This window comes from Microtus ochrogaster, chromosome 4 (assembly GCF_000317375.1).
Source record: "Microtus ochrogaster isolate Prairie Vole_2 chromosome 4, MicOch1.0, whole genome shotgun sequence".
NCBI lineage: Eukaryota > Metazoa > Chordata > Mammalia > Rodentia > Cricetidae > Microtus > Microtus ochrogaster.
The window spans coordinates 62,459,117-62,467,786 of NC_022011.1; the positions used below are offsets into that span (position 1 = coordinate 62,459,117).

At 40.9% G+C, this 8,670-nt stretch overlaps 1 pseudogene; it reads right to left on the bottom strand.

The window, feature by feature from the left end:
- Positions 1 to 2,997: 2,997 nt before the first annotated feature.
- LOC101999118 lies at positions 2,998 to 8,406 on the bottom strand (annotated as a pseudogene).
- Positions 8,407 to 8,670: the final 264 nt, after the last annotated feature.

Genomic DNA, 8,670 nt, shown 5'->3' on the forward strand with positions numbered 1-8,670 from the left:
GCTCTGCTCATTGACTGAGATTTTCCATATCCAGCTGGTCCTCAGCTTGTGTTTTCTTCCTTGCCTCCATTTCAGTTTTCAATTCTTGAACTGTTTCCATTACCTGTTTGATCGTTCTTTCTTGGTTTCCCAGGGAATTATGTACGGATTTACTCATTTCTTCAAATTTTCGGTTATACTTCTCATCCATTTCTATAAGGGCATTTTTCACATGTTGTTTAAGGGACTCTATTGCTTTCATAAAGTCAATTTTTTCCACTTCTTCTGTGTTAGGGTGTTGAAGACCTTCTGTTGTAAGATCATTGGGTTCTGGTGTTTTCATGCTGTTCTTCACATTATTGGGTGAATTCTTGCCTTGGCGCCTGCCCATCTCCTCCCATCATTGCTATCTAAGGGGTCTTTTAAAACTGGTTCAGGTTTCCCTGCTGTCCAGGGGCTCCTCCCACAAAATGCCCTCGGTCTGTTTCCTGGTTCCCGCCAGGGGCCAAGATCCCTCTCACCCCTCAGAAGGGTCCCCAGAAATAGGACCTGGCTCCTCCTCTGTCAGGGACCTCACCAACCAAAGGCCCACCTCCTCTATCCAACCGCAGTGGGGCGATCTGCTCTTGGTGTTGTGCGAGGTCCCTGCAGCCTGAGTCTGCTGCCATAACAGTTCCTGCCGCTGTCCTCTCTCATTGAGTCTTTTAAAGTTCTTTTTGTTTCTGTTTTATAGATTTCAGCCCCAAATTTGATAGTTTTTTTTTCTCTCTACTCCTTTTAGGTGTGATTTATTCTGTTTGTTTTTGAGCATTTAGATGTGCTATTAAATTTCTAATATGAGGTGGCTTCTGTTGTGTTTTTTAATAGGTTCTTGGTGCTATATTCTTGCTTCTAAAACTGCCTTTATTGTGTTTCATGATTTTGGGTATGTTGTATATTCATTTTCATTCAGTTTTAGAAAGTCTTAGTTTCTTTACTTTTGTCTTGACCCATTTTTTTTTTCATTCAGTAGACTGTGGGCCAATATGTAATTTAAGCTATAGTAGTATTTTTTTTTTTTTACAAACTGGCTGCCCTTGTATTTGAGGCATAATAATTGTTAAGAACTAAAATGTCCTCTTGGTGGATTGTTTCCATCAATGAGTATGTAATGTCCTTCCATATCTCTTTTGAGTAGTTATGGTTTGAACTTATTTGCTTGAAATTAAATGGCTACATCATTTATCTTCTTTGGTCCATTGTTTTAATTTTTTTTTCAGCCTTTCACACTGAAGTAATATCTATCTTTGATGTTGATATGAGTTACTGGGATGTAGCAGAAGGATGGGTCCTTCTTTTCACATTCATTCTGTCATTCTATATCTGTTTATTGGAGAATTGAAACCACTGACATTGAGAAGTATCCAGTGTCAATGGTTATAGATTCCTAATATTTTTGTTGGTACTATTGCTGTTGCTGCTATTCCTGGTGGTGGTGGTGGTGGTGGTGGTGGTGTTGGTGGTGGTGGTGGTGGTGGTGGTGGTGGTGGTGGTGGTGGTGGTGGTGGTGGTGATGGTGAGCTTCCCTTCTTTTGAGTTTGCTGGTCTGAGATTATTTATTCCATGGATTTTCATGCTTGTAGTGAACTTCTTCAATTGGAGGTTTTTCTCCAGCACCATTGTTCTCAACTTGTGGGTGCCAACACCTTTGGTGTCCAGTGACTCTTTTACAGGGGTGGCAGAACACCATCATGCATATCAAATATTTACATTATAACTCATAACAGTAGCAAAATTATACTTAGGAAGTAGCCATGAAAATAATTTTATTGTTGAGAATTACCACAGCATAAGGCACTGTATTAAAGGGCCACAGCATTAGGAAGATTGAGAACCACTGTTTTAGCACCTTTTGTAGGGCTGAATTTGTGATTAAATAGTCCTTAAATTTGGTTTTATTATTGGATATCTTGTTTTCTCCATCTATGTTAGTTGAAAGTTTTGCTGGTAATAGTATTTGGGCTAATATCTGTTCTGCAGGACATCTGTCTCACTTCTTCTGACTTTGATGGTATTCATTGAGAAGTCTGGTATAATTCTAAGAGTTCTGCCTTTGTGTGTTATTTGGTCTTTTTCCATTTCAACTTTTAATATTCTCCCTTTGTTTTGTATGTTTAGTGTTTTGATTATTATGTGATACATGGTCTTTCTTTTCTAGTCTAATCTGTTTGATCTTCTATTTTCTTGTTGGGCCTTCATAGGTATCTCCTTTATATTAGGAAAGTTTTCTTCTAAGATTTTGTTGGAAATATTTAAATATTTTCTGAGCCTTTGAGCTAGTATTCTCCTTCTGTTACTTTTTTTGTTTGTTTGTTTGTTTGATTGTTTGGTTGGTTTTCTTTTTCTTTCTTTTTTTCGAGGCAGGGTTTCTCTGTATATCCCTGGCTGTGCCAGAACTCACTCTGTAGACCAGACTGGCCTCAAACATTATTCCTATTCTTTTTTTATGTTATAAACCTGCTTTATTTAGCTTCATTACAAGAAAGCAAAGAACAGAGAAACATTACATGAGCAGAGACTCCATATTTCACAGGACTGTTGGCTTGTGCTAGTGCAGCTATTGCCAGGGAGGCTCACAACATTGAAGTTGGGGTTTTCTCAGGCCACTGGAAACTAAAGGGAAGCAACCATTTACCTGTTTATTTGAGTAGGACCCAACAATGGTTTCCAGGATGAAAGGGACAGAGAGCCCCTTTCTCAGGCAGCTTCAGAGACAGAGCCCGGGAGCCAGGAACATAGCAGCCTAACTACAACTTGCAACACCATGTGTAGTGACTCATGATGTGAGATCAGAAGATGACAATCAGAGGAGGAGGAGTGGGGACCCAGTGGGTGGGGGCAGAGAGGAGCAACAAGGACTCAGCTCCTCAGCCCTAACCAGAGAGCAGAGGTAGGAAGCCAGCAAGGACAGCACCTGAGCACAGGGCTCTACCGCCAGAGAATCTGGGGATCCAGGGACAAGGTCTGGTGGCCGTGACTTCAATGCTGGTAGCTCTTCCTTCTGGAGGAGGTGTTGTTGTTAGTGATAGTGGAAGACCTGCCACCAGAGGAGCTGAGGCGCCCCTGATGACTCTGCCACCTCCAAAGCTATGGCTACTGCTGTAGGAGTAGCTGCTGTCTCTTCCCAGGCCCAAGCTGCTGCTGGCACCACCGGCACTGCTATAGCCGCTAGACATGGTGGACTGCACCACAGAGACATTGACTGCTCCAACGCCTTTACCACTCAGCCTGCACTCCTCTCCTTCCAGCAGCTTCCTGTAGGTGGCGATTTCTACACCAGGGTCCAGCTTGACATTCATTAGCTCCTGGTACTCCTTCAGCAACCTGGCCATGTCCTGTTTAGCCTTCTCCAGAGCATCCTCCAGCCCTTTCAGCTTGTCCCTGGCATCCTTGAGGGCCATGTCCTGATGCTGCTCAGCTTCAGCAGTGGCAGCCTACATGTTGACACACTGCTCTTGATGTGGTCGATCTCAGATCTCAGCCTCTGGATCATGCTGTTGATCTCAGTGATCTGTTGCTTGTTGTTGTGAAGGTTGTCCTCGTGTCTTCCTGCTGTGACCTGCAGCTCCTCGTATTTTGTCGATACCAAGACTCAGCCTCAGCCTGGCTCTTCTGAACAATCTCCTTATTTTGGGCCTTGACTTCAGCAATGATGCTGTCTAGGTACAGGCTGCAGTTGTTGTCCATGGTGAAGACCACAGATGTGTCTGAGGTGTGAGTTTGCATCTGAGACAGTTCTGCATCATATAGAACTTTCAGGAAGTTGATCTCATCTGTCAGACTGTCTGTCTTGGTTGCAGTTCAACCTTATTTGTGTAAGCAGCATCTACATCCTTCTTCTGGGTCACAAATTCATTCTTTGCTGCCTGTGCACTTATTGATTGTAGTTCTCCACTGTCTCCTGCATTCTCCTCAGTCCAGGCCAGCCCTCTCCCCAGTGATGCTGTCCAGCTGCCTCATGAGATTGCTGATGTACTGCTCAGACAAAGGCTCCAGTTTCTGCCTCACAGTCTTGGTGCCCTGCTTCTGCAGCAGGGTCCATTGGTTTCCAGGACCTTGTTCTGTTGCTCCAGGAACCACACCCAGAGGCACCGAGTGTGAGAAGTTAAGAGTTTAATTCTTCTCTGATCTTGTCACTACTGTGACCTCTGTCTCAGGCTGTCTGCCTAAACCCATTCAATGTAGTCCTTGGCCCTGGCACTTACAATCCAGCGTGGAGCTCCCAACATCATCCCTCTAAGGAAGGCAGGGCTCTCAGACAGGGCACAGGCAGCCTAGCGGTGGCACACTGGTGTGTTGTCTCATTTAGTGTGGCTAGGATGGCTTCAAACTGCCACGTAGAGACTTCTGCCTCAGTTCAGTCCTTTGTGATGTGAGGCCTGAGCTCATCTCAGCGCAGTGGAATCAGACATCCTTATGGGGCAACCTCTGGAAGAGAAACTCAGACCCTGATTGCCAGCTGGTAGTCTAACCAGAGAGAGGACAAAGCCAGGATAGAGTCACCCAGTGACAATGGCAGTATTTGAGCAAAGCGTAGACCATCTTCCCTTCACCACTGTCTTTGGTATTCACTCCAGAGCCTACTCCTGCTTAGGCTGTTTAGTGATGGAGCTGGCTTTGGTGGCAGCTGTGGGGTGCTGTTTCCCATGTGCCCCCCGCAGGAGGCATCCAAGAGGTCACCATCAACCAGAGCCTCCTCACCCCTCTAACCTGCAGTTCAACCCCACCATCCAGCAGGTGAGGACTGAGGAGCATGAGCAGATCAAGACCCTCAACAAGTTTGCCTTCCATTTCTCATTTCATGTTTGGTCGTTTCATACTGTCCAGATTTCCTGGCTGTTTCGTGTCAGGAGATTTTTAGATTTAGCATTTGCTTTGACTGATGTTTCCTTCATTTTTTTTTTATCATATCTTCAACCGCTGAGATTCTTTCTTCCATCTCTTGTATTCTATTGGCAATGCTTGCCTCTATAGTTGGTTTGAATTCCTGAATTTTTCATTTCCAGAGTTCCCTCAATTTGAGTTTTCTTTGTTATTTCTGTTTCCATTTCAGATCTTGAACTCTTTCATTCATTTCCTGGCACTATTTTTTGTATCTTCCTATATTTTTTAAAGGAATTTATTCATTTACCCACTTTTTAAAATGCTTTCCTGGTTTTCTTTAAGGAATTTATTTATTTCCTCCTTAAGGACATTTATCATCTTCATACAGGCTGTTTTAAGGTCTTTTTCTTGTGCTTCAGTTTTGTTTGGAATATTCAGGGCCTGCTGTGATAGTGTTACTGGGCTCCAGTGAACGCACAGTGTCCTGAATGTTACTGGTTGTTTTAGGATGGCATCTTGGCATCTGTTTCCCTGGTCTGCTCAGCTGGTTTTGACATGTATTTTTATCAGTTGTTCAAAGATTTGTTTACGAGCAGTTACGTATTATTGATAGCATATCACTTAACATTTTAAAGTAGTAATTATCCAGCTAACACTAAATGCTCTAATTTTACATCATGATAACATAATGAAACCCAAAAACATAAGTGAGGAATTAAATAACTGATGTGGACTTTTATTCAGGCTATACCATTTTTTTAACAGGAGTAATAACAACAATCCAAACTGAGAAGTTGGAAAAGGGTATAAATAATTGCCTTTCCAAAGCAGGTATTTGTTAATTTGAGTGTGTGTGGTCTCTGCATGTGTATACACACATGCAAGTGGGCCAAGAGGAAGGGCAGGGTATGGGATTCCCTGAATCTCGCATTGTACATGGTTGTGAGCTGGGAAACAAACTCTAGTCCTAACAGTTGAACCATCTTTTCAGCGCCTCTAAAGAAGTTTTGAAACAACACAGCACAGTAAGAGATGCTCAACATTGTTAGGGGAATGCTAATTAAAACTGTAACATAATTTCACATTCACTAAGCTGTTTATAATTAAAAGATACTAACAATTGTTCAGGAAATCATAGAGCAACTGGAATCTTGAGCTGTTGGATATGTAGCATCTTTTGATAATTCCTTGAGTTATTAAATATAATGTTATTTAATAATTCTACTCCTGAGTAATTATCTATGAGAAAGCCAAACAATTGTTCACACAGACAGACAGACACACACACACACAGGCACACACACAACCTTTACGTAACATCTATAGAAGCATGACTCAATAATGATGATGATGTTAATGGCAAAAACTCAAATTTCCTTTAATTGATAGATGAGCCAAATGTTATGTTTGCAAACTTGGAATATTGTCTGTGAAAGTAATTAAGTGAAGACACATATTAAAACACAGGTCAGCCAAGAAAAGATGCCTGGGAGGAGTCAAACCTGAAAGACCACATATTGTGCAATTTAAAAAAAAATTATATATACGAGTGTTTTGTCTGCAGATATACAGTGCACATGAAGGTCAAGAGAGAGCACTGGATCCTGGAAAACTGGAGTTACAGATGGTTGTGGGCTACCATGTGGGTCCAGAAAACTGAACCTGGGTCCTCTGGAAGAGCAGCAGCAAGTGCTTCTAACTGCTGAGCCATCTCCCAAGCGCTGATATTATGTAATTCTTAATGAAATACCTGTCTAGGCAATTATTTACGCAAACACAATAAGTAGTCGAATAATTGGGAGAAGGTTGGGTTATGGAGTAATGGGGAGTGATTGGTAATGAGTGCAGGTAAGGGGTGTTACTGTTAAAGGTTCTTTTTATTTTATGTGTGTGTGCCTACTTGGCTGTCTGTTCACCATATGTGTGCGGGCGCTCGCAGGGCTAGAAAGAGGACATCAGGTCCCCTGATTCTGGAATTAGGGGGTGTTGTGAGCCACTGTTGTGGATGCTGAAATCCACACTCGTGTCCTTTGCAAGAGCACTGAATACTTTTAACCAGTGAGCCATATTTCCAACCTCTTGACACAGTTTGTTTTTTCAGTTTTTATTTAAATTAATACATTTTAAAATTTTGGTTAGGTAAATAACAAACTATGGGCTACACTTGAATTAAGGTTTTAAAAGTAGTTTAAACTTCATCTTAATAATATAGAAGATGAAGGTGCTGTATGTTGCTTTTAGGGTAAAATTTCTCAGAACTGGTCAGCACAGTTTTTGTCTACTAAAAAAAAAAGTCAAAAATTCTGGTGGAGACTCAAATATACTGTAGACATGAAAGTTTAGTTTCAGTTTCATTTTTATCTGCTACTCCAGAAAGATTACAAACTCCCAAAGAAACCATGTAATAGAATAAGGGCGGCTTTTTATGTGTCAAAGCCATCTGGTCTAATAGAGCATAGTATGTTCCAATCTTCAAACATTCAACACACCACGGAGGTTGAGGGTGGGTGATGGAACTTGGGCCTGCTAAGATTTTGAACCCAGATTGAAACCTTTTTCTTTTTCAAATTCAGCAAAAGAGACTGGCAAGCCAGAGTAGAATATGATGAGAAACAGGTTTAAATAATAGTTACAACTCAATGACAAAATACATAATGAGAACATTGAAAACTGTAATTTTTTAAAAAAGAAATTTAAAAAAGTTTAAAAAGAACATTTAAAACTAATTTTGATAAGTACTAAAAACCATGAAGTGCAAAGAGGTTCATGTCATCATTCTTTGTGCTTATATTATTTTACAGTATGTTAAAGCTTTGCAGCAAGTAGAATACATTTGGCACAAAGTGTAGTGGGGTTCAATCTGAAGATCAGAAAAGCAAAGCTGCTAGCTATTGGCTTTTGCCTCTACCTCAGACTGAAATGGGAATTCCTGCCTCCATGAATCCTCAGATCGAGAGTGAGCTGTCTCCTCCTGTTTTATATTCCTCTCTAGTGCTAGGATTAAGATGTGCACCACCACTGCCCAGCCTCTATGACTAACTAGGGTGGATGCTGAGATTAAAGGTATGTGGCACCACTGTCTTGCCTATATGGCTGATCAGTATGGCTGCTTTGCACTCTGATATTCAGGCAAGCTATATTTATTAAAACACAAATAATATATCACTATAACAAAGAATCATTTTAGGAAAATATTTTTAGAAAACTTGGTGGACGTTATAGTTTTCTAAATAAAGAACATTTTAGCATAATTTTTAAATTAAGAATAAAAATGCAATTTGGATAAGTATTAAGTTATTTTTGTTTGATTATATTTTGCCTTTTTTTATAAATAAATTCAATTTTTAAGAAATATTTTTTCTTGAAAGATATTTTATTTTCTAAGTTTTAAACTTTGGCAAACACCTCTCCTGGCTTTTCTCCAAACTCACCTGTTAAAGCTCTAGTTGGCAGCATGAACATGGGAGATTGGGGCCTAAAAATGAGGCAGACTAAAGCCTCGTGCACTGCCGGCTTTATTCGGAGCATCACACAGTTTGTACTCTGAAGGTTAAGAGGAGTCATGTTGGCAAAACACAGTCACAGTCACCCTTGTCCTGTTCTCTTGGAGTCTCCTTGCACAACTCATTCACAGATCACGTTCTGACAGTTGCCCTAGCTTTTTACTTAGAGAACCAGACTGAATAAGCAAAGCAATATATTTGCTTGAAGGAACCAGACTAATTACAAATATCCCATAACTCATAAGGCTACCTTTCTATCGGCCACTTTATCAGTGTGAATCAATCTCTTTGCATCCTTGAGAATAGCTTTGATTATAAATTGAGG